Source organism: Elgaria multicarinata, chromosome 19 (genome assembly GCF_023053635.1).
Source record: "Elgaria multicarinata webbii isolate HBS135686 ecotype San Diego chromosome 19, rElgMul1.1.pri, whole genome shotgun sequence".
NCBI lineage: Eukaryota > Metazoa > Chordata > Lepidosauria > Squamata > Anguidae > Elgaria > Elgaria multicarinata.
In genome coordinates this window covers 11,443,536-11,469,888 of record NC_086189.1, presented here as the reverse complement: position 1 = coordinate 11,469,888, position 26,353 = coordinate 11,443,536, and the positions used below count along the sequence as shown (strand labels likewise).

The following is a 26,353-nucleotide window of genomic DNA, read 5'->3' as shown; positions in this document are numbered from 1 at the left end:
GCCCCCTGCCTGCTCGCTCGTCCTCCCCCCATCCGCCATCCCCAATCCCATCCCCGATCTCCCCCCCCCCTTGCCAGGCCGATCCCCGGCTTTCTCACCCCCTTGCCAGGCCGATCCTTGGCCTTCCCCCTGCCCCTCTCCCCCCCCCCGGGATCCCCCCCGGCCCGATGGGCACAGCGCTCGTATGAGTGCTGTGACCAGTCTGTGGATTTTCCCGGCTACTTGTAAGCGAGTAGCCACAAAAAGCCACGGACCCTGCTAGACGTTCCGCAGCCCCGGCCTCAGGCCGGGGCTGCAGAAAAGCCGTGCCATAAGCGACTTCGCTTATGGTGGTTCAAATGAGGTCTCAGCACGGCCTGACCCCGGATTCCCTTGTGCATCATCTGGATGCACAGCAGGGAAACCGGGCCTCACAGCGCGCTAAGACCTCGTCTAGCAAGGCCCTCAGTCACATTCTTATTCTCATTCTCTCTCTCTCTCTCTCCTTTCTGTCTGATCTTCTGCAGGCTACTAAGTGGCTACTAATCCTGATGGTTCTGTGCTACGTCCGGTATCAGAGGTAATAAGCCTACGTACACTAGTTGCTGCGGAACATGGACTGGAGGGTGCTGTTGCACTCATGCCCAGCTTGTGGGTTCCTGGTCAACTGCTGTTTGGCCACTGTGTGAACAGAGTGCTGCACTAGATGGACCCTTGGTCTGATCCAGCAGGGCTCTTCGATGCCTTTATGAGTTGCTGGGGTTGAACCTGAGACCTTTGGAGGACAAAGCATGAGATCCTCCACTGGGCTACAGTCCTTCCTTTCACATAAGGTGGGTGGCAAGAACCCATAGTTAAGAAGCCAAAGGGTGGTCAGTTTCCAGGAAATGACGGAAACCAGCAGACCAGGCAAAGTGAGGAGTGGGTAGGAAGATGATGGGGCTGAAGAGCAGAAAAACATCTAGCAGGGTAAAAAAACCCATAACAGAATCCTGTAGGAACACGGTGGCTGCCAGGGCATGATTGAAGCTTCATGCTACTGATCTTGGACTCCTGCTTCTTCTCTGTTATTGTATCTGACTGTTTATCTGAGTTTGGACTTTGGCTGCTTTTCAGATCTCTTTTTTGAATTGCTCCCTCTTGCTGGATTAAACTGTACTTTGACCACTTCCTGCTGTCTGACTTGCTTTGGTGTTTCCCCTTAATTTTAACTTTACCCCGATCCAGTCATAGCAGGACAGTAGCCTACCGGCAGTTTTGCTTTCTTCCACATTCTCTCTCTTCTTTAATCTATCTATCTATCTATCTATCTCAAGATGTTTCTGAGCTTCATCGCACCAGGGTTATACTGTGCAATCACTGTGAATTGTGTGCAAAGGACATTGGATGACTTCATTGGATGACTTCAGGTTCTAGTGTTTATGGGAGAGAGGGGAAGAATCCCTCTTTCTCTTTGCAATTACTAAAATGATAAGCCTTGTCCATATTCCCCCTTATTTCCCATTCTTTCTAAACTCTTGAGCTCCAGATGCTATTGTCTTTCCTGATAATATCACACCAGCGTTACACTGTGCAATCGCTGTGAATTGCGTGCAAAGGACTCCGAAGTTTTCCAACATATAACCTGCTTTGACTGTGAAGTACTCCCAGGCATCCTGCTTTAATTGTGCTATAAAGCCAAAAGACCCGACCTATTTTGCTACCTCTTTAGGAGCAAATCTTTTGTTGTTCTCTGAGCGGCCACTGGGGGCACAGAAGGAGGATTTGATATGTTTAAAGTCCAAATCAAACAAATGCTTACATCTGTGTAGGTTTTAAAGATAAAGGCATCAAATTTGGCACAGCAGTAGATATTAAGGAGAGCTTTAAGCATACCAAAATTGAATCAGATTGGGTCATCCGTTGATTTTTTAATGATTTTTTACATTTCCCCCCTTAAACCCTTTTCCTGGTATGCAAAGGATCTTAGGAGCGATGCCGCCCGGGGTGTGATTTAGCTAACGACGACGACAACTTTACACTACAGGGGATAATTCAAAGGAAACAGGTGGGATGAAGCCTTCTGTCACCTTTATGAAGACACTTGCAAATTTTATACATAGGAAAATAACCCAAGGGAATTCTCACCTAATCCAATCAACAGAATTGATGGGGGGAGTGCATTGGAAATGGCATTGTTGTGTTTTACCATATATATTTTATGTTGTTTTTAATTGTGTTGTACCCCGCCTCGATCCAGAGGGAGAGGTGGGTTACAAATTATTATTATTATTATTATTATTATTATTATTATTATTATTATTATTATTTGAGCAGGGGGTGCAGAACTGCACACCCTGGCATTGTGGTCCCATAGTAACATCTGGATCTTAGACCCCCACCTCTCTCTCTTTCTCTCTCTCTTACATACACACACACACACATTCACACACACACTTCAGTTGCTTCTCTTCATGAATCCCATAACCCCTCTGTCAAATTCAGCATCCAACCAAGTGGCGGTGATCCACCATGGTGATTGTCCAACATCATCCAACCCTGATGCTTCCCCCTCACTCACCAAGTCATGCTCAGCTTATGGAAATGGCCAAAACATCTGTTCTACAGAGACAAACTAGCAGGGCTCAGAATGTGTTCATGGTAGGACATCTACTTTCTTCCCAATGCACGCTGGAACAGCCTTCTCCATCCTGGTACTGTTGAGATATGTTGGAGTACATCTCCCATGAGCTCCAGCACCCCAGTTATGTGTGGAGTTTCCCCATCATCCTACCCCTCTTTTTTGGAGAGACATATGCCTAGTTGGCAAAAGATCTAGAGCTTTCTAAATTTGCCTCTGGAAAGTTCCTCTGCCAAGTTACACATGGTCGGGAGCTCATTTTTTTTCAGTGACTTCACTTTAAATTCTGCCAAACCCTTTACAGTCTCAGCTTCATACTTACAGAGCTTGTAATTCTTCCCCTCAGCCCCCTCCCAACTAAATCACAGCAAATCAAGTAAATTTTAAACAGAAGGCTGCAGTTTCATTTCCAGGATCCGTAGGTCTGCGTCCAAAGAACACGATCACAGAGCTGTAATAGCCCTTTCTGGAAAAGTGGGTGTTTAAACTATTAATCCTTTTATTGTACAGTTATTCTGCTCTATGAAGCTCATTTGGTCTCTTTGTAATGTGAAGAGCAGGAAACGTCTTCAGTTTATAGCCCAATACAGTGGAAAGGATTTACACGTCTATTTTAATTATGCGTATAGGTCTACGTTTGGCAAAACCGTGAAAGGAACAAGAATAATAGAATCATAAAATCATAGAATAGTAGAGTTGGAAGGGGCCTATAAGGCCATCGAGTCGAACCCACTGCTCAATGCAGGAATCCACCCTAAAGCATCCCTGATAGATGGTTGTCCAGCTGCCTCTTGAAGGCCTCTAGTGTGGGAGAGCCCACCACCTTCCTAGGTAACTGGATCCATTGTCGTACTGCTCTAACAGTCAGGAAGTTTTTCCTGATGTCCAGCCAGAATCTGGCGTCCCATCACTTGAGCCCCTTATTCCGTGTCCTACACTCTGGGAGGATTGAGAAGAGATCCTGGCCCTCTTCTGTGTGACAACCTTTCTATGATTCTGTGTAGAACGTTCCACTCCACTTTATTTGAAAAGAGTTTATCTGAGGGATCCATTGGCTGAAAGCTCTGTGGATAGCGTTCTTCTTCTTCTTCACTTAACTGCAAGTCAAAACCACAATTAACACACTTGTGCATTGAAGTAGAAGCATTCAAAGATGTCCTGCTACTAGGCCAGTGCATGCTTCATATGGGGAATTCTTGCAAATCAGTTCTCTTTTTATTACGTTGCCACCGAGTTCTGCAAGCAATGTTTTTCAATATCCTCCCCTGAATGTCTATCTCAGGAACACAAGTGGCTTAAACATTTATGAAATGCTCCCTTTATACCATTCTTAGACAAGTTTCCCTTTTGAGATTTCCCCCCTTGCTAAATATTTCCTGGGTTACTCAGCTGGTGTTTCATCCATCCCTGATCAAAACTCCTCTGTCCTTGGTACTAGTATATTTAAAATATGAAGAAACAAGAAAAAAGCGTTTTCTGCCACCCACGAGACCTCAAAAGTGGTTCCTAGAAGGTTCCCATTAATATCTCCCCCACACCCACAGCTAGATGGCCTAGTTCTGTCAGATGTGTTGAAATCAAGGTCTTGCTTTCACGGGGGTGGGTAGAAAGGAAGATGGAAACCGGCCTTCATGCGGCCATTTCTTCGAGAAACGAAAAGGAACAACACATTTTCCCTACCACCGGCCAAAAGGAATAAATCTAACTGAAGGGTGTAATAAATAAAATAAAATTGGGGGGGGGATCTCACAGAAAGGGAGGGAGAGGCCCAGCTTTTTCACCCCTACCTCCAATTTGTAGCCTTATTCTCTTCTACAAGTTCAGGTCATATAGTAATATCACAATCTGGATATTCGGCGTTGATCAGCTTAACCCAACCCGGTGGCCACTGGACATTTGGGACTTCAACTCCCGCCAGAATAGGAAATGATCAAGAATGATGGGAATTGCAGTCCAAAATATTTGGCGAAGGCTCCCCGCAGCCAAATATTCAACCCGGCATTTCTCCGCACAAAAGTGCCTCGGTCGCTTGGACTCCTGGTTGGTGTGCTGTCTCCGAACTTGGAGCCAGGAATCTGAAGTATCCCCTGGTGCCCAGATTCTCTGTAGGGGCTGTAGCATTGCTCAATGTAAGTGTCTCTCAATCAAAGTCTGCAAGTTTAAGCCAAGCTACATGTAGCCAATAAACACATAAATCCTACTTGGCTCATACATGGCCAGCTGGTCTTGCAATGTTTCCTCGGTGATTGAATGGGTACCCTTACTAGTAGTCCAAAGAGGAGCCTGGGGTGGGCATATATAGCCTATGAAGTCTTTCCCCAGGCTAGCATCATAGAATTATAGAATAGTAGAGTTGGAAGGGGCCTAAAAGGCCATCGAGTCCAACCCCAGCTCAATGCAGGAATCCACCCTAAAGCATCCCTGACAGATAGTTGTCCAGCTGCCTCTTGAAGGCCTCTAGGGTGGGAGAGCCCACAATCTCCCTAGGTGGTTCCATTGTCATACTGCTCTAACAGTCAGGAAGTTTTTCCTGATGTCCAGCTGGAATCTGGCTTCCTGTCACTTGAGCCCGTTATTCCGTGTCCTGCACTCTGGGAGGATCGAGAAGAGATCCTGGCCCTCCTCTGTGTGACAACCTTTTAAGTATTTGAGGAGTGCTCTCATGCCTCCCCTCAATCTGCTCTTCTCCAGGCTAAACAGGCCCAGTTGTTTCACATGGAAGCATGCAGTGTTCAATGTATCTCACTTTGCATCCAGAACACAGCCAGGGCCACACCTTTCTGCATTCTCCATAATGATCACATGTGTATGTGTATGTGTGGAGGGGGGTGCGCACACATAACACTTCTGTCAACACACAAAAGTAGGGGTGTATGAGAACTTTGTTTTTGCGGCCACAACATGCGAGCCTGCCCTGTACCGAGTTCCAAACATAAACGCGAACATGCACGCAGTGCAAATATTCTCAAATCACTGAACATGTGCTTGCATTCCTCCCATTCCTGGTTCCCAGTTCGAGTGCATACATTTCCCCTGTTGGCTGAATCAGCCCTGCTTCAGACTATGGGGGAAAGTTGCGCCAATTAAGAAATTCTTGTAAATCTGGGGGAACTTGCACAAAATTTCAGTTTGCTCATGGCTCGATTTTTGCAAGTTTGCTGTTTGTGCAAAGTGAGCAGCAATACATTTTTAAAATGTTTTAGGATGTTTTTTAGGATGTTTTTAACAATGTATATTATGTTTTAATTGAGTATTATGTATTTTATCATTCCCCGCCTTGATCAATGATATTTTATCATTCCCCGCCTCGATCAAAATGGAGAGGCAAGTAAGAAATACAATTATTATTATTATTATTATTATTATTATTATTAATAATAATAATGGGAATTGGGCATGAGAAGAGGGACAAGATGAAGCCAGATTCTGGCTGGACATCAGGAAAGACCTCCTGATTGTTAGAGCAGTACGACAATGGAACGAATGACCTAGGGAAGTGGTGGGCTCTCCCACCCTAGAGGCCTTCAAGAAGCAGCTGGTCAACCATCTCTCAGGGATGCTTTAAAGTGGATTCCTGCATTGAGCAGGGGGTTGGACTCAATGGCCTTGTAGGCCCCTTCCAACTCTATGATTCTATAGTTCTATATTTGGAACATCTCGGTGCTCTTGAACATTGCTTATTTATTTATTTATTTATTTATTGCATTTATATACCACCCCATAGCCAAAGCCCTCTGGGCGGTTTACAAAAGTTAAAAACAGTAAACATTAAAACAAATATACAAAGTTTAAAAGCATAAAAAGCATAAAAACATAGTATCCTTATAAAAACAGCTATTCTGGGGTCTGTTAAAAACAAACAAACTCAGCATATGTTGTTAAATGCCTGGGAGGAGAAAGCTCTTAACCTGTTGCAGAAAAGATAACAAAGTTGGCACATGGCGAGCCTCATCGGGGAGATCATTCCGTAATTGGGGGGCCACCACTGAGAAGGCCCTCTCCCTTGTTGCCATCCTCTGAACTTCCCTCGGAGGATGGCAACACCCATCCCTATACAAAAGATCTCTGCTTGACACCCTCTCCCCAACACACACACACACACACAAATACACTACTCTTAGATATTGCTGATTAATGTACTTTACTCTGCAGTCACTCACCTTCCACAGATATAAAGCCTGAGTGCAATTGGATAAAGCAAAAATGTCCTACAGCATGTTATCAACAGTTCAATAACATGCCTCAGGTTATGTCCAGTGTATGAAATTGCCCCTGCCTGACGCTTTGCTGTTCATGCATGTGCATCGACGCCAGATAAAAACCAATGCAAGCCAACACAAACATATCAACACCACAAAAATCCATTCGAATCCACAGGAGCAACAGCAACAAGAAACGTCAGCAGCCATTTCACCAAAAGCTGGGTTGCCCATTACCAAAGGTGTGACTAAATAAACAACACAATTAATTAATTAATTAATTAATTAATTAATTAATTACATTTCTATACCACCCAATAGCTGTAGCTCTCTGGGCGGTTCACAAAAAATTTAAAAAATTCAAAGTATAAAACAACAGTATGAAACCGTAATATAAAATACAATATAAAAGCTCAACCAGACAATGAAAGCTATTCAATGATGGGTCCCAGTGAGTCTCCATAGGGGATGTAGAAAGGTCCATCCATTTGTTCATGTCACTTAATACTAGCTACTCCAGCATCCCCCAACATGGGTTCCTCCAGATATGATGGCCTACAGCTTCCATCATCCCTCACCATTGGCCATGCTGACTGGGACACATGGGAGCTCTAGTCCAAAATATCTAGAGGGGACCACTTTGGAGAACTCTAGTCTACTCCAACTAGCAGCTTCTCTCATATAGATGTCACTTTCACTACTATTTTCACACTTCTATTTCAAATATATACATTAATATAAGCAGTCCATATATCTAAATAAGCATCCAGATGGAATTGATGACCATGGGATATATGTTCAAATGCAGCAAAAGCAGGACGATTCTCAGACCACTTTCTTTATCCTTTCAAGCTTGAAGTATGAGTCTCTTTACAACTGTAACGGCTCTCGGTCTACTTTTGCTGACCATCTGTTAATCCCCATATCAGAGGAATATCATGTAAAAACGTGTCCCCAATCACAGATTTTGCTAGAACAAAATGTATACAAACAATGACTTCCAACTAGAAAGAAGCTACCACAGGGCATTCCCACATCATGTGACTTAAAGGCCCCATTCAGATGACACCTTAAACCACAGCTTTAACCATGGTGTTGAAGCCAGAAAGCTGGGCTGTGTTCAGAAGACACCTTAAACCATGGCTTTAACCACAGTGGTGAAGCCAGAAAGCTGGGCTGTGTTCAGAAGACACCTTAAACCATGGCTTTAACCATCCTTATTCACCATGGTTAAAGCCATGGTGTCTTCTGAACACAGCCCAGCTTCCTGGCTTAACCATCATGGTTAAAGCTGTGGTTTAAGGTGTCTTTTGAATGGGGCCATTGAGACATTGGCCATAGCTAGACCTAAGGTTCATCCCTGGATCATCCCTGTTCATCTAGGTGACACAAAGGGGATCCAGTGCTCAGGTAGGGGCGAACCCTGGATGATCCCAGGATAAAGCTTAGGTCTAGCTGTGGCCATTGTCTGCCTTATAGCTCTCATTATTATATTTTAAAAATAAGATCAGTTAATCTAGAATGCTGAAAAAAAGGAGAAAATCTAGAACCCCCACAATATGCATACAAGTTCAGCAAGAGAAGCACCTTCAACCAATATTGGTCCGATGGGCTGGTCATGACAACTGGCTGTAAAATTAGTTTGGGACTATAAATGGACAACAAACTCAAAATGAGTCAGCAACAGAAGCATGAACTCCAAGGCTGGAGGAGTAATGTCCTGTTCTTACTCAACACGGAAGATTTTTATTTTGAGGAGCGTCTTCTGTTTGAGAACTGACAAGTTGGAAAGGATTCAGAAAAGCACTCCAGGGAACTGGATGGCAAAGATTTGTGGAGAGGCTGAAGGCCCCCTCTGGACATGTTTAGCCAAGATAGAAGCGATTTATAGAAGGGACATGTTGACAGTTCATGTTGAAACGGATGTCAGCGAAAATAAAACAGATGAGGAAACTATCCATCCTTTAGGCTCTGGCTAAGGCTAGAAGCAAGGGTTGGAAATTTAAGACTGTGCATGAAAATGGCCTCTTGAAATCCTCTGCTCGGTGAGCAGAGAAATGTGTGCGTGTGTGTGTGTGGGAGGGATTTCACTAGGGTGACCATATGAAAAGGAGGACAGGGCTCCTGTATCTTTAATGGTTGTATTGAAAGGGGAATTTCAGAAGGTGTCATTTGTATATATGGAGAACCTGGTGGAATCCCCTCTTCATCACAACAGTTAAAGCTGCCCTCTTTTAAATCTAGTCACTCTAGTATAGCTCCTGCAGCTTTAACTGGTGTGATGAAGAGGGGATTCCACCAGGTTCTCCATATATACAAATGACACCTGCTGAAATTCCCTTTTCTATGCAACTGTTAAAGATACAGGAGCCCTGTCCTCCTTTTCATATGGTCACCCTAGATTTCACCAAATTTCTCTGGTGGAGGGAGAAATTCTTGAACACTTGTTTAAGGTTGGTTTAGAACTCAGCTCTAACAGTGCTAGTAGTATAGCTTCTTTTATTTATTTTTCCTAAGAGTTTTGTGTTTGTTTTTTTCTTCGTTTGTTGCAAGTGAAAGTGACCACAATGGCAATGTTTCTGGTACCCTGGCTACGATTTTTAATTTTTCCACAATGCCCTAGAACTAGCGCTGTTTGACACAATTTCTTCCACACATTGCATTCAGATCTGAGGTTGGTTACGGGAGGCGCCAACTGGAATAAACCAATGAACTCAAGTGATTTGTCCATACATCCTACTCATAAGGTTAGCCTGAAACCTTTCTGCTTTCAATTTTCACCCATTCCTAGTCCTGCTACCTGATGTGCATTAACATGTGTATTAAACATTATGAAAATCGTACATGATGGAAAAAGCATACATCAGGTGGTACTAAATTATCTGCGGCTCTAAGGTACAGCACCTGATTTGCATTTTCGAATGTCCCAAGTTCAATCCACTGGGACCAGATCTACACCAATCAGGATATAATGCTATGAAAATGGTTTGAAAATGTTATATGGAATATCATAGAATCATAGAATAGTAGAGTTGGAAGGAGCCTATAAGGCCAACGAGTCCAACCCCCTGCTCAATGTAGGAATCCACATTAAAGCATCCCTGACTGATGGTTGTCCATGCCTCTATTAAGGGAGAGCTCACAACCTCCCTAAGTCATTGGCTCCATTGTCATACTGCTCTAACTGTCAGGATGTTTTTCCTGATGTCCAGCTGAAATCTGGCTTCCTGTCACATGATCCCGTTATTCTGTGTCCTGCACTCTGGGATGATAGAGAAGAGATCCTGGCCCTCCTCCATGGGACAACCTTTCAAGTATTTGAAGAGTGCTATCATGTCTCTCCTCAATCTTCTCTTCTCCAGGCTAAACATGTCCAGTGTCATAGAATCATAGAATAGTAGAGTACGACAATGGAATCTGTTACCTAGGGAGGTTGTGGGCTCTCCCACACTAGAGTCATTCAAGAAGCAGCTGGACAACCATCTGTCAGGGATGCTTTAGGGTGGATTCCTGCCTTGAGCAGGGGGTTGGACTCGATGGCCTTGTAGGCCCCTTCCAACTCTGCTATCCTATAATTCCATGATCAGCCACGACTACCATGGGGTCCATTTTATGAAGAGGCAAACCCCTCCCCTTTCACACGCAGTCAGTTTTTAAGTTCTCTCTCAATGTTCTAACTGTGACCCACCCACTCAAAAAAGGTTGGGGGATCCTTGCTTCATGCCATGTCAAAAATCCCCTCACCCTCCTTAGAAGTGCCAGTTTGGATGAGGGGAGGAACTCACAAATCCGTTTGACACTGAGCTTCATGGATGAATTGGAGGATTCAAAGCCTGGTCTCTCCAACTCTGTCGTAGTCTAATCACTTTACCACACAGTTATAAAAGCTGTTTCAAGAGCCTCGATGACAGAAAAAATCCCCACCATTTTAATTTAGCTGTAAATATAACCAATAATCAAATAATAACAAGAACCTTCTGTGAGTAATGCTCCATGTGGCGAAGGCAATGGCATCCTCTTTTGGAAGACAGGATCTCAAGATGGTTCTCACACCAACTAGGTCCAGATGTCGAACTAATTGAGTTGACATTGATTCTAACGTCTCCCAAGAAGACTGAATGCTACAGGGCTGTTCCTCACATTACCCAGAAGCAACAAAGCTGGGTTTACTAGCACACATATACCAGGAGTTGGCAGTGTGTGGTCTTTCAGATGCTGCTGGATTGCAACGCCCATCAGCCCGTGCCTGTATAGCCCTTAGCGAAGGATAAAAGGCGTTGCCAAGGAGTCGTAATCAGCATCCATGTGAACAATGAACAGCCAACTTGGGCCATAGCTAGACCTAAGGTTTATCCCTGGATCGTCCAGGGGTCAAACCTGTTCATCTAGGTGACACACAGGGGATCCAGTGCTCAGGCAGGGGCGAACCCTGGATGATCCCAGGATAAACCTTAGGTCTAGCTGTGGCCTGGGTCTCAATACACACAGAGTAGCGGTCGGTGGCTCTGATGTCCACTCCAGGTTGCAGTCAAATGCAATCAGAACTCCGGCCATAACTAGACGGGGCTTTATCCTGGGGTGATCTCCGGGATCGTCCTTGTGCATTCACATGATGCACAGGGGATCCTGGGATCAGGGAGTGATGATCCCTCCCTTGCCCTGGGATATGGCCCTACACTTTAGGCCCACTTTTTCCACAGACCGTGGAACGTGTGGGCGGGCGTCGTGGTGGTTACTCGTGAGGAGCTGGGATCTGCGCATGGGGTGCAGAGCTCTTCAGGAGCTGTGTGCCCTTTGGGGGTGTGGGGAGCAGGATTTGTTTTACAAAAAAAAAAAACTTTTGTGCAGAAGCGCTCGTGCGCTCCTTCCTCTTTAAAAAAAATGGCGGGCGTGATGTCCTCTCCTTCTGAGATCGTTGTGCGGTGCATGTAAACAGAGAGGGAGATCTTGCAATAATTTTTTTTTGCAAGATCTTCACCTCTCCGTCATGCTAGACCAGTAGGTCTAACTGAGGCCTCTGAAAGAGTTATCCGCAAGAAACATATGAAAAAGATAGAATCATAGAACCATAGAATAGCAGAGTTGGAAGGGGCCTACAAGGCCATCAAGTCCAACCCCCTGCTCAATGCAGGAATCCACCCTAAAGCATTCCTGACAGATGGTTGTCCAGCTGCCTCTTGAAGGCCTCTAGAGTGGGAGAGCCCACCACCTCCCTAGGTAACTGATTCCATTGTCGTATACACCTCAAAAATGTAATGAGTGAAGCAAATTGCAGTCGATTCACACAAAGGGTTTGGGTTCCTCTCACCTACCCCCAGCTGGAAGTTCTTAGAGCTCACTAGCGTTTTGTAATTAAACATGAAAACGTTCTCATGAGAAAGAAAGGTGGAGTTTCTGCATAACGAAATGTATATTTTAATCTTAATTAGATGGACCTGATTGGCTCTCCCTAGTCATTATGGCTGAGGATACATCAAGAGTTCTTTCAATTCCTAACAGAATAATCTCAGGGTGGGGCGGGGACCCTTCTGTATGCACCCCACACAACCTTCGAGCTGGACAGATATCCCCTTGTTAGCCAGAGGACCTCCCCACTCTCTGGTTTATTTACATCACAGTTGGGGAGGGGGGATTTCAGGATTTCCTGGACGTGTGCCCAGGTTTTAGTTTTCCCCACATGTGGAATGAATTTACTACTGGCCAGCAGCGTCTGAGAGGGAAGAGAATGCAGCAGCCAGACTAGGAGTGTCCTTTAATTCAAGACAGAAAATCTCAGGTGGAAACCTAAAGAGAACCACCAATAGATCCGTTGGGTTTGTTCCACTCGGAGGTTTCCCTTTTTCTGTTAATACTGACCTTCCTTTGTTTCATGTGGACTAGCAGTCAAAAGTGTGTGTGAACTCCTGACCCTTGCCTCTTCTTCAACACTGGCCCTATATTTCTTAACCACAAAAGGACGAGAGATGGAACTCCGTCTCTCAACGCTGCCATATATAGGGTGACCATATGAAAAGGAGGACAGGGCTCCTGTATCTTTAATTATTATTATTATGATTTATTTATATAGCACCATCAATGTACATGGTGCTGTACAGAGTAAAACAGTAAATAGCAAGACTCTGCCGCATAGGCTTACAATCTAATAAAATCATAGTAAAACAATAAGGAGGGGAAGAGAATGCAAACAGGCACAGGGTAGGGTAAGCAGGCACAGGGTAGGGTAAAACTAACAGTATAAAGTCTGCACAACATCAAGTTTTAAAAGCTTGAAAAGGGAATTTCAGCAGGTGTCATTTGTATGTATGGAGAACCTGGTGAAATTCCCTCTTCATCACAACAGTTGAAGCTGCGGGAGCCCTGCCCTCTTGACCAGATACAAAAGAGAGCCGGGCTCCTGCAGCTTTAACTGTTGTGATGAAGAGGGATTTTCACCAGGTGCTGCATGCATACAAAGGACACCTGCTGAAATGCCCTTTTCTATACAACTGTTTAAGATACAGGAGCCCTGTCCTCCTCTTTTCCATAGGGTCACCCTAGTTTTAAAGGTCCTTCAAGTTGCCCATTGACAGTTAGCATCTGGAGAACCGATGGAAGAGTTGGTCGGGATGGACATCTGTTAATTTTGGTTTCACTTTTTTTCCAGTGCTCAATTGTGTTTGTCTAGGGTGACCACCATTCTTAACAGCCAGGGACATCACCACCTTCCCCACTAAGGGGAAATATAATGTATTCCTTTCTGTTCCACATCCTGCATTTGATATATACATTTACTGGATTGGGAAGTACACAGCAGCTGTTCCTACACATATTGACAGCTTAGATAAATAGTAGATTGAGCAACTTGTTTCTGCCCTACATCACAGACATAGGCACAGGGCACAGCTTTCCTGACTCTTTACCGCTTCATTGCAGGTGAAGACTCAGACGTTAGAGTGCTATCCCCACCTCGAAAACCTCTGCACACATCGCAAATTAACATATGAGCGAGAATCAGTGCCAAAACTCTTCTCCTGATCAGCTAGATTTCTGCAGGGGTGTGTGTGTCTGAGTTTTTCTCTCAGTCAGACTCCTCCACTAGCCTTTTGAACTGGTACCGTCCAAGGGGCTGCCTTTGAAACCGGTCCGGAAACTTCAACTGTTACAAAGCAGGGCAGCACGCTTACTAACAGGGACTGGCTGACGAGACCACATCACGCCACTCCTTTTCCAGCTTCATTGGCTGCCAGTCCAGGTCCGGGCCCGATTCAAAGTGCTGGTATTAACATTTAAAGCCCTTGGGGGCCAGGCTATCTGAAGGAATGCCTCCTCCCATATGTACCTGCCCAGACCCTAAGGTCATCCTCAGGGGTCCTTCTCCATGAACCCCTGCCAAAGGAAGTGAGGCAGGTGGCTACCAGGAGGAGGGCCTTCTCTGCTGTGGCACCCCGGCTGTGGAATGAGCTCCCTAAGGAGGTTCGCCTGGCACCTACACTATACTCTTTCAGACGCCAGGTGAAGACCTTTTTATTCTCTCAGCATTTTAACAGTCTATAAATTTAATTTCAACTTTGCTGTTTTAAATGTGCTTTTTAAATTTGTATTTCTGCACTGCGGCTGATTTTATCCTGGTTGTGCTTTTATGTTGTATTTCATATCATGGTTTTATTCTTTGAATGGTCTTTAATTTTGTGAACCGCCCAGAGAGCTTCGGCTATTGGGCGGTATAGAAATGCAATAAACAAACAAATAAATAAGAGAAGGGCTGTACCACTTCCGTTTTCTGAACATGTCCTTAGCTAGACCTTACCTGTTATTGCGCGACAGAAGGGTGAAGATCTCGCAATGTTTTTATCGCGAGATCCCCCCTCTGTTACATGTGGTGCGCGACAACCTCAGAGGTGGGTTTTTTTTTAAAAAAAAAGTATTTTCCCTGCTCGCCCCACCCCACACCCAATGGGCGCAGTGCTCCTGAGGAGCTCTGCGCCCCATGTGCGGGTCCCGGCTCCTCGCAAGTAACCGCATGGAACTGGGACAAACTGCAATGCCTGGACACACATTCTGCGGTCTTGGGCTCAACACGAGACCATGGAAAAAACAGGCTTAAAGGGTAGGGCAAGATCCCGGGGCAAGGGAGGGATGATCCCTCCCTGATCCCGGGATCCCCTGTGCATCATGTGAAAACACAGGGACGATCCGAGGGATCGCCCCGGGATTTTGCCCCGTCTAGCTAAGGCCCATGTCAACTAGATCTGGCACACAGAAGAACGGTAGAGTAGTAAACATTCCTTAGCCCTCTGCTTCAACTTTCCATCCAAAGCAAGATCCATTCCCTCTCCTGACCCCACCCTCCAGTACAACCAAGCTATGTACCACTACGTGTGCCATGAATATAACTGCAATCTAGAAAGGCAATTACGAGGAAACCCTGACCAGAAGGAAAACTTCTCCCCATCTCCAAATATGGCAATCTATTTGATCCCCCAGTGGGATGAGCTAGTAGAGTAAGCACCACCTTTTGCCCCAAACAGGGAAGTGATTCATCCACAGTAGCTCCATAAGCCACTGCCCCTAAATTCCAGTCCCTCTCTCAATTTATTCTATCCCAATCCATCCTAAGGAGAACTCCCCAATCATGGAAGCAAGCCAGATACTACGCCAGTCAACGCACACAGGGGAAGGACCTTCTAGCTTTAGAAATGCTCCAACCACAGCCAGTTTAGACAGAATCCAGTTGTATCGCATTTCCTGGACTATGGGCCACCCCAGGCTGCAGGTTGGAGGAGACCACACATTTGAGCAGTGAAGAGAAAACTCAGTGTCAGGAAGAAGGGTTCAAGCTAGCATTCTCCTTGCCATTCTAGTTTGATATTTGGAGGAGTATGTGTGTGTGTGTGTGTGTGTGTGTGAGAGAGAGAATAATCAAGCATGCATTCTCCCCTGAGTCTGAAGTGGTACAGTCCAAGAAAGCCTTTGCCATGTGGTTCAAATACGTAAACTGGTTCACAGACCTTACCATGTGACTTCACATCCCAAACGTTATCGTCATCCTAGAAACACCTCCAAACGTTCCACCCCAATTAGCTAATTCTCTACCTCCTATTCCCACTTCTAATAATAGTGTCTGTGAAAAGTGTGTGTGTGTGTGTTTCCTTTCTGAGATTGCAATACCATCTTTTTTTTTAACAAAATCATTTATTTATTTATTGCATTTTCATCCCGCTTTTTATCCTGCAAGGAATCCAACCCTCCTTCTCTCCATTTTTATCCTCACAACAACAACCCTGTGAGGTAGGCTGGGCTGAGAGTCTGTGACTGGCCCAAAGTCACCCAGTGGGTTTCCATGGCTGAGTGGGGACTAGAAGCCAGATCTCCAGACACGTAGTCCAACACTCTAACCACTACACCAGATTGGCTCTCTTTTATCCTCACTAACAACCGTGTGAGGTAGGTTAGGTGGAGTGTCAGTGATTGGCCCAAAGTCACCCAGTGAGCTTCCATGGCCGAGTGGGGACTAGAACCCGGATCTCCTGACTCGTAGTCCAACACTTTAACCACTACACCACACTGGCTCTCTTGCCATTGCTAAACTCATTGAGTTATTTAGAACAGGGGGAGGCAGAAGGTAGATCAGGGCCAATTGGTCCATCTCTAGGTAAGAGTTCCTGACTCATCATTTGAAAACATTGACAATGCAAAGCCCATTTTTCCTCCTAAACACCATAGAACCTAACTTAGTGTGCCTAACCTTAATTTAGAATCACTTTTCTCATTTAGAATCACCCCAAAAGCCTTTCTAGAGACTCCCCAACCACACGGGAGCAAATTCAGGCTGCGTTTTCATAGAATCATAGAATCATAGAATAGCAGAGTTGGAAGGGGCCTACAAGGCCATCGAGTCCAACCCCCTGCTCAATGCAGGGATCCACCTTAAAGCATCCCCAACAGATGGTTGCCCAGCTACCTCTTGAAGGCCTCTTGTGTGGGAGAGCCCACAACCTTCCTAGGTAACTGGTTCCATTGCCATACTGCTCTAACAGTGAGGAAGTTTTTCCTGATGTCCAGCCAGAATCTGGCTTCCTGTAATTTGAGCCCATTATTCCGTGTCCTGCACTTTGGGAGGATCAAGAAGAGATCCTGGCCCTCCTCTGTGTGACAATCTTTTAAGTATTTGAAGAGTGCTATCATGTCTCCCCTCAATCTTCTCTTCTCCAGGCTCAACATGCCCAGTTCTTTCAGTCTCTCTTCATAGGGCTTTGTTTCCAGACCCCTGATCATCCTGGTTGCCCTCCTCTGAACACGCTCCAGCTTGTCTGCGTCCTTCTTGAATTGTGGAGTCCAGAACATTGGGAGGACACCTGAACGGGATGCTTTGTGAGCACGTCCGCCTGATCCAAGCATGGGCCATAAATAACTTACTACTTACTTGCCTCAGACAAAAGCTACTGGTAGCATTCTTCTGTGTCCCTTCTCCCCAGCACCGCCACAGGGTGAAATAAGATTCAGTTAGAGAAATAGGAGCTGAAAGGAGAGTTACAAGCATGCACACCGGTCCGCACTTATTAGCTGCTTGGCAATGCAATCTTTGGCATGCATATTCAGAAGTAAGCCCCGTTGAGTTCAATGGGAGTTACTTCCAGATAAGTGAGTGCTGGACTTAAACCTAAGTATACTACTGTCTGGGTTTTATTTAGGCTTCTTCATAAGGAGGAGCTGATGAAGAGATGGTACAAATCTCTCCAACTGGGAGGGGGTTGTAGTTCAGTGTGACAGAGCACACACTTTGCATGCAGAGGGTCCAAAGTTCAAACCCCGTCTTCTCCAGGTAGGGCGAGGAAAGGAATCTTCTCTGAAACCCTCAAGAGCTGCTACCAGTCTGTGTTGACAAGACTGCTCTAGAAGGACCAAAGGTCTGACTCAGAATAAGGCAGCTTTTTATGTCCCTAATGGGAATGAATGGTGCCTGAGGTGCATCTGGTAGCTGCAAGATTCCTTCAGTAAGTAGGGGGTTGGACTAGAATCATAGAATCATAGAATAGTAGAGTTGGAAGGGGCCTTTAAGGACATCAAGTAATAATAATAATAATAATAATAATAATAATAATAATAATAATAATCAAGTCCAACCCCCTGCTCAATGCAGGTATCCACCTTCAAGCATACTGACATATGGCTGTCTTTCTGCCTCTTGAAGGCCTCTAGTGTGGGAGATCCCACAACCTCCCTAGGTAACTGGTTCCATTGTCGTACTGCTCTAACAGTCAGGAGGTTTTTCCTGATGTCCAGCTGGAATCTGGCTTCCTGTAACTTGAGCCCCTAATTCCTTGTCCTGCACTCTGGGATTATGGAGAAGAGATCCTGGCCCTCCTCTGAGTGACAACCTTTCAAGTATTTGAAGAGTGCTATCATGCCTTCCCTCAATCTTCTCTTCTCCAGGCTAAACATGCCCAGTTCTTTCAGTCTCTCTTCCTAGGGTTTTGTTTCCAGACCCCTGATCATTCTCGTTGCCCTCCTCTGAACACGCTCCAGCTTGTCTGCATCCAAGATGCCTTCCAACCTACGATGCTGTATTTCTGAAGACTCGAAATTCCTCCCTAGTAAATGTGTTTAGAAGATTGAACCTTTAAGGGCACCATCTTATGCAAGCTTAGACAGAAGTAGTCCTACAACCTTTTCTATCTAAACATGCATAGGATTGTACCCTATATCACTTATTAAAAACCTTGTTCATAGCTTCCTTTTATGCTCCCGGAAAGCTTTGGGTAAACAGGCACCTCCAATGACACAACCACTTTCAGAGTGGATTGTCCTGCCATCTTTAGTTGTGTATGACAGTTTGGAACATAGGCTGTGAGCCCAAGCACACGTACACAAAAGCAAGTAGTGCTGGACTCTGTAGACTTACTTCCACATCGACACACATCAGACCAGCCACGTAGTCTACAATCCGCACTGTGTAACGCAAACCGTGAGATGTTTGGTGTTTCACCCCCCTTTTTGCTTCAAAGCAAGAATACCTTCCATGAATACATTCTGCAGCCTGCCACGAAAGCTCTACACACGCGCCTTGCAACTTTCAAAGTCATCTCCATCTCTTCAGCTGAGCCAAGTGCTACTCTTCCCGCCCACCCCGTTCCTTTTTCATTCATTGCTCAAGATCGCAAACTTGAACAGATGTACTATTCAGCTCGTCAATACCCAGAAAAGTGAGTGTGGAACTGAATAAAGAATGAAAATGACAGATCACTCCCTATGGAAAAAGCAGATTGTTTCTACTAGTCTAGAGTTTTATAAAAAGAATATATATAATATATATATATATATATATATATATATATATATATATGCCACAGATCTCCATCTGGTTTCAATAGTAGAAATTAAAGAGTTACGTGATGAAACTCCTCTTTTAATCTTTTGGTCTGGAAGACAAACACCCATTTCTAAACTTCTGAAAGAAATTGGATTCATAGAATCATAGAATAGTAGAGTTGGAAGGGGCCTATAAGGCCATGGAGTCCAACCCCCTGCTCAATGCAGGAATCCACCCCAAAGCAGAGAAACAGAGCTGGGTCTCATCAGCATATGGATGGCACCACGCCCCAAATCTTCTAATGACTGGTCCCAATGGCTTTACTGGGAACAAGATAGAATCCTGCGGCATCCCAGGATACTTGGACAGGGCCAGTCCAAGACATTTCATAGAATCATAGAATAGTAGAGTTGGAAGGGGCCTAAAAGGACATCGAGTCCAACCCCCTGCTCAATGCAGGAATCCAACCTAAAGCACCCCTGACAGATGGTTGTCCAGCTGCCTCTTGAAATCCTCCAGTGTGGGAGAGCCCACAACCTCCCTAGGTAACTGGTTCCATTGTCGTACTGCTCTAACAGTCAGGAAGTTTTTCCTGATGTCCAGCCGGAATCTGGCTTCCTGTAACTTGAGCGCATTATTCCGTTTCCAGCACTCTGGAAGGATCGAGAAGAGATCCTGGCCCTCCTCTGTGTGACAACCTTTTCAGTATTTGAAGAGTGCTATCATGCCTCCCCTCAATCTTTCCTTCTCCAGGCTAAACATGCCCAGTTCTTTCAGTCTCTCTTCATAGGGCTTTGTTTCCAGACCCCTGATCATCCCATTGCAACCTTAAGATAGAACTGCAGGCGAAGAAAGTTGTGGGAGTAGACTTTTACATTGCACTATTTCATTTCTTCTCATTTTTAAATGCTGATTGTCCATTGCTGCCAGTCCATCTTCATTATTCCTGGAAGTCTCAGAAATACAGACCTGACTTGGGACAACTGAACGGATTCCCCACCCCACCCCGACTTTAATGCTACTTCCACTGTCTGCTTACTTTGCCGCCTTAATTTATATATGTGCCCGCCTGTCCGTGCACCCTCGAAAATAGCCTTAGACTCTCATTCATTTAATTCATTGGCTCATTCATGCATCCACAGAAGCACCATGGAAACACAGCTCCGATCTCATCTGACATCACAAAATAGAAACAAACTTCTCAACAGATATCTCAAGCTGAAAAGTGTCCCCGGATAAAAACTCGGGCAGCTTAGAAGGATTTTTCTTTTCTTTTCTTTTTTAAAGGAAACATGAAATGAAATTTCCCCCTTCAGCCCCCCTGAATGTCATAGAGTTGGAAAGAAGACTTACCTTCTTGCCTTTGATATGTATTAGTTCGTTCCACTTTGTCCGGTCTCCATCTGCAGAATAGGATGCTTAGCAAGACTGTTTCCTCCTGCTGTTCCTTCTGCCTTGGGGGAAACTCAGACACGTTGCCCCGTCGGGGTGAGCGAGAAAGAGGAAAGAAGAAAGGGGAACCAGAGAGACAAAGAGAGATAGAGAGATGTTTGACAGTAAGGCAAACTGTGGTTAGAGCAAGCCGCCTCTGCTGGTTTATATAGCTCAGCCCAGATCCTTAGCTCATTCCAGTGAAATGGGATGCCTTCAAGGCAGGAGCTGTCCTGCAGTTTTCAGTTGGTAAATTAAAGGCACAGCTTCCTGTCTGGACTCTGTACTTGCCTGTGAAAGACACAAGTGTTCATATATATATAGGAGCACAGGAACAAAAGACACTGGCATGTAATTTATGGCGAAAGGAAGAAATCCCCCCCTTTCCCACTCAGCTAAGAGGGGCGTGTGTGTGTGTGTGTGTGTAGGAAAGTCAGCACAAGGCAGCAAATGACTCAAAGGGGGGGGGATATTTTCCCCAAGGGTTTCTGCACAGTGCGTTATTACGAGAACACTGCACTTTTCCATCATAGTTCCATTCACTTTCTCATCTCTAAGGCTGCCAGGACCTGACATCACGTTCTTATTAGACGGATCTTCAGATCTTCAATGTGTACATGCGTGCACACTCACACACATGGGAACTGGTGATTTCCCAGTGCTGGTGAAAAGAATCATATTCTTCGTCGCTGGTTGGGGGAAAAGGACGCGAATGCCACATTTCTCATTCTTCCCGGGTGCGCAACTGTCGTGGGTGAAGCGAGTTGAACGCTGAAGCCGAAGGGCCCGACGACGAAAAGAAGAGATTAAAAACACACACACACACACACATACATATACCAGGGGTGGGTTGAGCGGAGCCACAGGGAGAAGGAGGAAAACAAAGACAGATCTATCTCCTCTGTCTTCAAAAGATCTCTAATAGAAGGGGATTATGTGTTTGAGAGGGGCATGAATGCAGGCAAAGACAGGCTGTTTGTGTTTTTACAAGGCTTCTGTTTGCCCAGCAGGGCCCAAAGGCACCCCCCCCCCACACCTAATTTCCTCTCTCTTTCACCCACATTCTAGAGATCTCAGTTATCTTTGGACCATACCAGCCTCTTCAGAACACACCGAGAGCATCTCATCTCTGGCCTTAGGTAGACCAGTGTTTATCCCGGGATGAACCCCGGAATCGTCCCTGTGCGTCCACATGGGATCCCGGGATCAGGCAGGGATCAACCCTCCCTGGCCCTGGGATACAGCCCTACACTTTAGGCCTGCTTTTTCCACGGTCCAGGGCTGAGACCGGGGCTGCGGAAGGTGTGGCCCATTGCCACGGCTTGACCAGGCTCCGCGCGATTACTCGCACAGAGCTGGGAGCTGTGCACGGGGTGCAGCGTTTCTTAGGAGCACTGTGCCCATCAAGGGTAGGGTGGGGGGAGTGGGGAAATAAGTTACCTCTGTGCACCAGCGTTCGTGCGCTCCGTCCCCTTTAAAAATAAAAAATGGCAGGCACGATGCCTCTCTTCCGGAGGTCGCCGCGCCTTACGTGTAAACGAGGGCGAGATCTCGCGTTAATCGCAATGCAAGATCACCCCTCCTCCATCCAGCATTTTCCAGTAGATCTAGCTAAGGCCTTTGTCTCACCTCGCACATGAGCTTCTGGAAGAAGGAGGACAGGTGAATTCTAGCTAATAGGCTCTACAAATGAGCCTCCCAACAATGACGGCAATCTTTACCCAACATCCTCGCCTTTGGGCCACATCCCATACGTCCTTCCCAATGCTCTTTCAAAGCCTGCGGAGGGTCGGTGTGGTGATTTCCATTGGCACAATGAATGAGCCCTGTGATGCTAATCCGGGTACCAGATAGGGTGACAACTTATGCGTCATCGAAAAAGCGAAAATGCATCACACAAAACGGACAAAAGGGGACACATATTTGTATGCAATTTGCCTGGATCCAAAGGGAGAGGCGGGTAAGAAATAAATAAATAAATATATTATTATTATTATTATTATTATTATTATTATTATTATTATTGCTATTTAAATTATATTTATTCTTTAAGAATAAATATAATTTAAATAGCAATAATAATAATAATAATAATAATAATAATAATAATAATAATAATATATTTATTTATTTCTTACCCGCCTCTCCCTTTGGATCGAGGTGGGGAACAACATTAGAACAGGAATCAATACATCTTAAAAATTCATGATTTCACATTGATCTGGATGGGCCTGCCGGAAAAGGCTAGTCTTTAAAGCTGCCTTAAAATCACACAGAGAGTTAATTTTACGAATCTCCTCCGGCAGGCCATTCCACAATCTGGGGGCGACAGAAGAAAAGGTCCTCTGGGAAACTGATGTCAGACTAGTTTTAGCTGACTGAAGTAAATTCACCCCAGAGGATCTGAGTGTGCGGGGCGGATTGTACGGGAGAAGGCGATCCCGCAGGTAATAGGACTCAAACCATTTAGGGCTTTAAAGGTAATGACCAACACTTTGTACTTTTCCCGGAAACTAATTGGCAGCCAGTGGAGTGATTTTAATGTTGGGGTAATATGCTCACCCCTAGATGTACCGGTGACCAACCTGGCTGCCATATTTTGAACTAGGTGAAGTTTCCGAACTAGGTACAATGGTAGCCCTATGTAGAGCGCATTGCAGAAGTCAAGCCTTGAGGTTACCAGCACGTGCACTACTGTCAATACAATACATATCACCATAAAAGTCTGTGCAAATGACCAGTATGCCAGGTGTGAAATGTTGATGGGCCCTGTTGCTCTCTCTTCTTGGAGTTCTTTAACTTTCAACCAACTTGGACTTGACAGCCCTTCCAATAGAAGGTTCTTCCAAACAGAGGACTGTCCTCTGTAAAGTAGGACCAACTTTATAATCACTTCACTGGGTGCTAATTAGATTCTGGTTGAAGTATAAAGTGTTGGTTATCACCTTTAAAGCCCTACATGGTTTGGATCCAGGCTACCTGCGGGATTGCCTTCTCCCGTACAATCCGCCCCGCACACTCAGGTCCTCCGGGAAGAACTTCCTCAGCCAGCCAAAACGAGGCTGACAACCATTACCCAGAGGACTTGCTCTTCTGCCGCTCCCATACTGTGGCATTGCCTGCCGGAGGAGATTCGCCAGCTTAAAGGACTTCCTGAATTTAAAAAAAGCTATAAAAAGATGGATCTCTTCCGTCAGGCCTATCCAGTCAAATTTTAAAATGTCTTGAAATATTTTAGGATTTTAATAATGTATTGGTTTTATGTTTTTAATTAGTTTTATGTATTTTATATTTTTGTATTCATTGTTGCTCCCTGCTTTGATCCGGAGGGAGAGGCGGGTGAGAAATGATGATGATGAAACCGCCCAGAGAGCCCTGGCCATGGGGGCGGTATATAAGTTTAATAAATAAATAAATAAATAAATAAATAATGATGACGACTGTGGCGTTACACCCCGCAAGTCAGTTCCCAAATGTATGTCTGCGGTTTGTAAGTCTGTGGTGAGTTTAGAATGTTGGCCTGAGTGGGTGGAGTTAGAATGTCTTGGGAGTCGGAGGAGTGATATATAAGGGAATGACTGAGGGGATTGTGGGGGACTTTTTAGGTACTCTTAGAGTCTTTAGTGCTCTCTGTGTTTAGAATACTTAAGTTCTGGGAAGTTTGAGGGTCAGTGTAGAGAGTGGTGTCTTTAGGGTGTGGTGTGCACGTAGTTGATGTATATTAATCAATACAGATAACAAAGAAAGCTCAAGAGTGATTGTGTGAGAGAAAGGAAAGCGTGTATGTGAATGAGTGAAAGGATTGGACGAAAGGTTTCAAAAAGGGTTTTAAAGGTTTTATTTGAAACAAAGCTGGTGATCTTTTAAAAATAAATTTTAATTATTTTGTTTTTAACTTGCACAAAAATCCCACGTGTCTGTTTGGCATTTATCATCTGAAGTTTACACATTTAGCACCCACTCTGACAATAATTCACCTCAGCACATGTAACTCATAGTGTTTTATTTTATATAAATAGAAATCCTTCTCCATTTAAACCCCTTTCTCCACATAGTTTGGAGGAAGGTGGTTTTTATCCCTTGCCTCAGGCGTATCAAGTGGTGGTGCTTGGCTTGAGCAGGGAGCAGACGCGGCCGGGTCTGGTGTTCAGAGCCTGTGTCGTGACAATGACCTCCCACCAATTACATTAGCCCAGCATCCTTGCCATTTACTGCATCTCATACAGTTTATGGGATGTAGTAAACACTACCTGTGGTGAGGTGGGAACTTCCATTGGCCAGCCTCCTATTTATAGCCACAATGAATTTACACTAGAGGTGTGCAGCAACCTCGCATTTCAACTCAGATCCAATTAAGCCCTTTAGAAAATAGTCAACTTCTGCTCAGACTGTGTTGGAGTTAGTCTGTTTCAAGTTGGTACAGAACCAGAGCCGGGGTTCAAAAAAACCAAGGTTTCATGTTTCCCATTGACTATAAAGGGAAATCAATAATAATAAAAAAATGGCTGCAACTTTCAGAAGCCAAGAAATGTACAGACTTTGACCATAGATTGCATTCAGATCTAAGAAATGCAAACTGGGTAGGGTGACCAACTGTCAGGATTTCCCCGGATTTGTCCTGGGTTTTGTTCTTTCCATGGTGTCAGGGGGGATTTTCTATAATTTTCAATAATGTCCTGGAATGACACACCTTCCTCTTTAAGGCTGCCATTAGCATGGCAGGAGGGAATGACATGCTTTCTTGAGGCACATCATTCCCCCACCCTGAGCTCCAATTGAGGTCTTAAAGGGGAAAGTGGGTCATTCGTGGACATTATAGAAAAGGCCCCCATTGGAGTGGATGGTGGTGGTGCAGAATGAAATCCTTTCCCCTCCTCCACTCCAATCGGGTTCTTTAAGGTGGCGGGGGAATAACGTACTTTCTGCAGGACTCAGAAAGCTGCTTCCCCCCCCCCCCACACACACACTAGGTGTCCTCTTTTTTGGTTTCCCAAATATGGTCACCCTAAAACTGGGTAAATTCTGATTTAAAGGAAATTAAAATGAATTACTCATGCATCCTTCATTCCACTTCTCCTGAATTCCATTTCAACTAACAGAATGCATTCCAGCTAACAGAATGAATTGTAAAATGAATTCTGGGAGTGGAGCACCCACAGTATAATAAAGTTTCCCATTCTTTCAGTGCATATACATCACTTCCCCTAGCCCCCCGACACATTTTGTATTACCACTATACATTATGGCTGTAGATAGACCTAAGGTTTATCCCTGGATCGTCCAGGGGTCAAACCTGTTCATCTAGGTGACACACAGGGGATCCAGTGCTCAGGCAGGGGTGAACCCTGGATGATCCCAGGATAAACCTTAGGTCTAGCTGTGGCCTAAGTGTTTATGAAACTTGCAAACAAACAAAAACATCACTGATCTGTTTGTACATCCGACCTGTGATATTCCGTCCGGAACAACCTCCGAACGTATATATACCACCATATTACACAATTCACCATGTGCTTGGTTATTTGAAGGGCTGTTTTTACTTATGTAGACCTGCCCAAGCTCCACGTTCAGTTTTGGAGGCCGTGTTTATAGGCCTACCTGTAAGATCAATTGGATTGGTGGGCATGAGAGAACATGGCCTTCTTGGTGTTGGCTCCATAGTTATGGAACTCCCTCAAAAATAGTACCTTTGTGTGTCCAGTAGTGCAAGTTTTTAGATGGGCTGGGAAGACCCACTGATTTGGGGTTGCTTTCTCTTTAAGGTTTTATAGTGCTGCTGATTTGAATTTGACACATAGTTTTCATATTGCACCCGGAGCACTCATTGGGTGGCCC

The 26,353-nt window shown here is 45.0% G+C and overlaps 1 protein-coding gene across 5 annotated transcripts in view; it reads right to left on the bottom strand.

Moving 5' to 3' along the window:
• TNC (tenascin C) overlaps positions 1 to 20,531 on the bottom strand; it is a 107,258-nt gene extending 86,727 nt beyond the window's left edge. For all 5 annotated transcript variants that reach the window (XM_063144764.1, XM_063144760.1, XM_063144762.1 and 2 more), the window contains exon 1: positions 20,441 to 20,531. The gene's annotated coding sequence lies outside the window, so the exon portion shown is untranslated. The remainder of the gene's footprint in view (positions 1 to 20,440) is intronic.
• Positions 20,532 to 26,353: the final 5,822 nt, after the last annotated feature.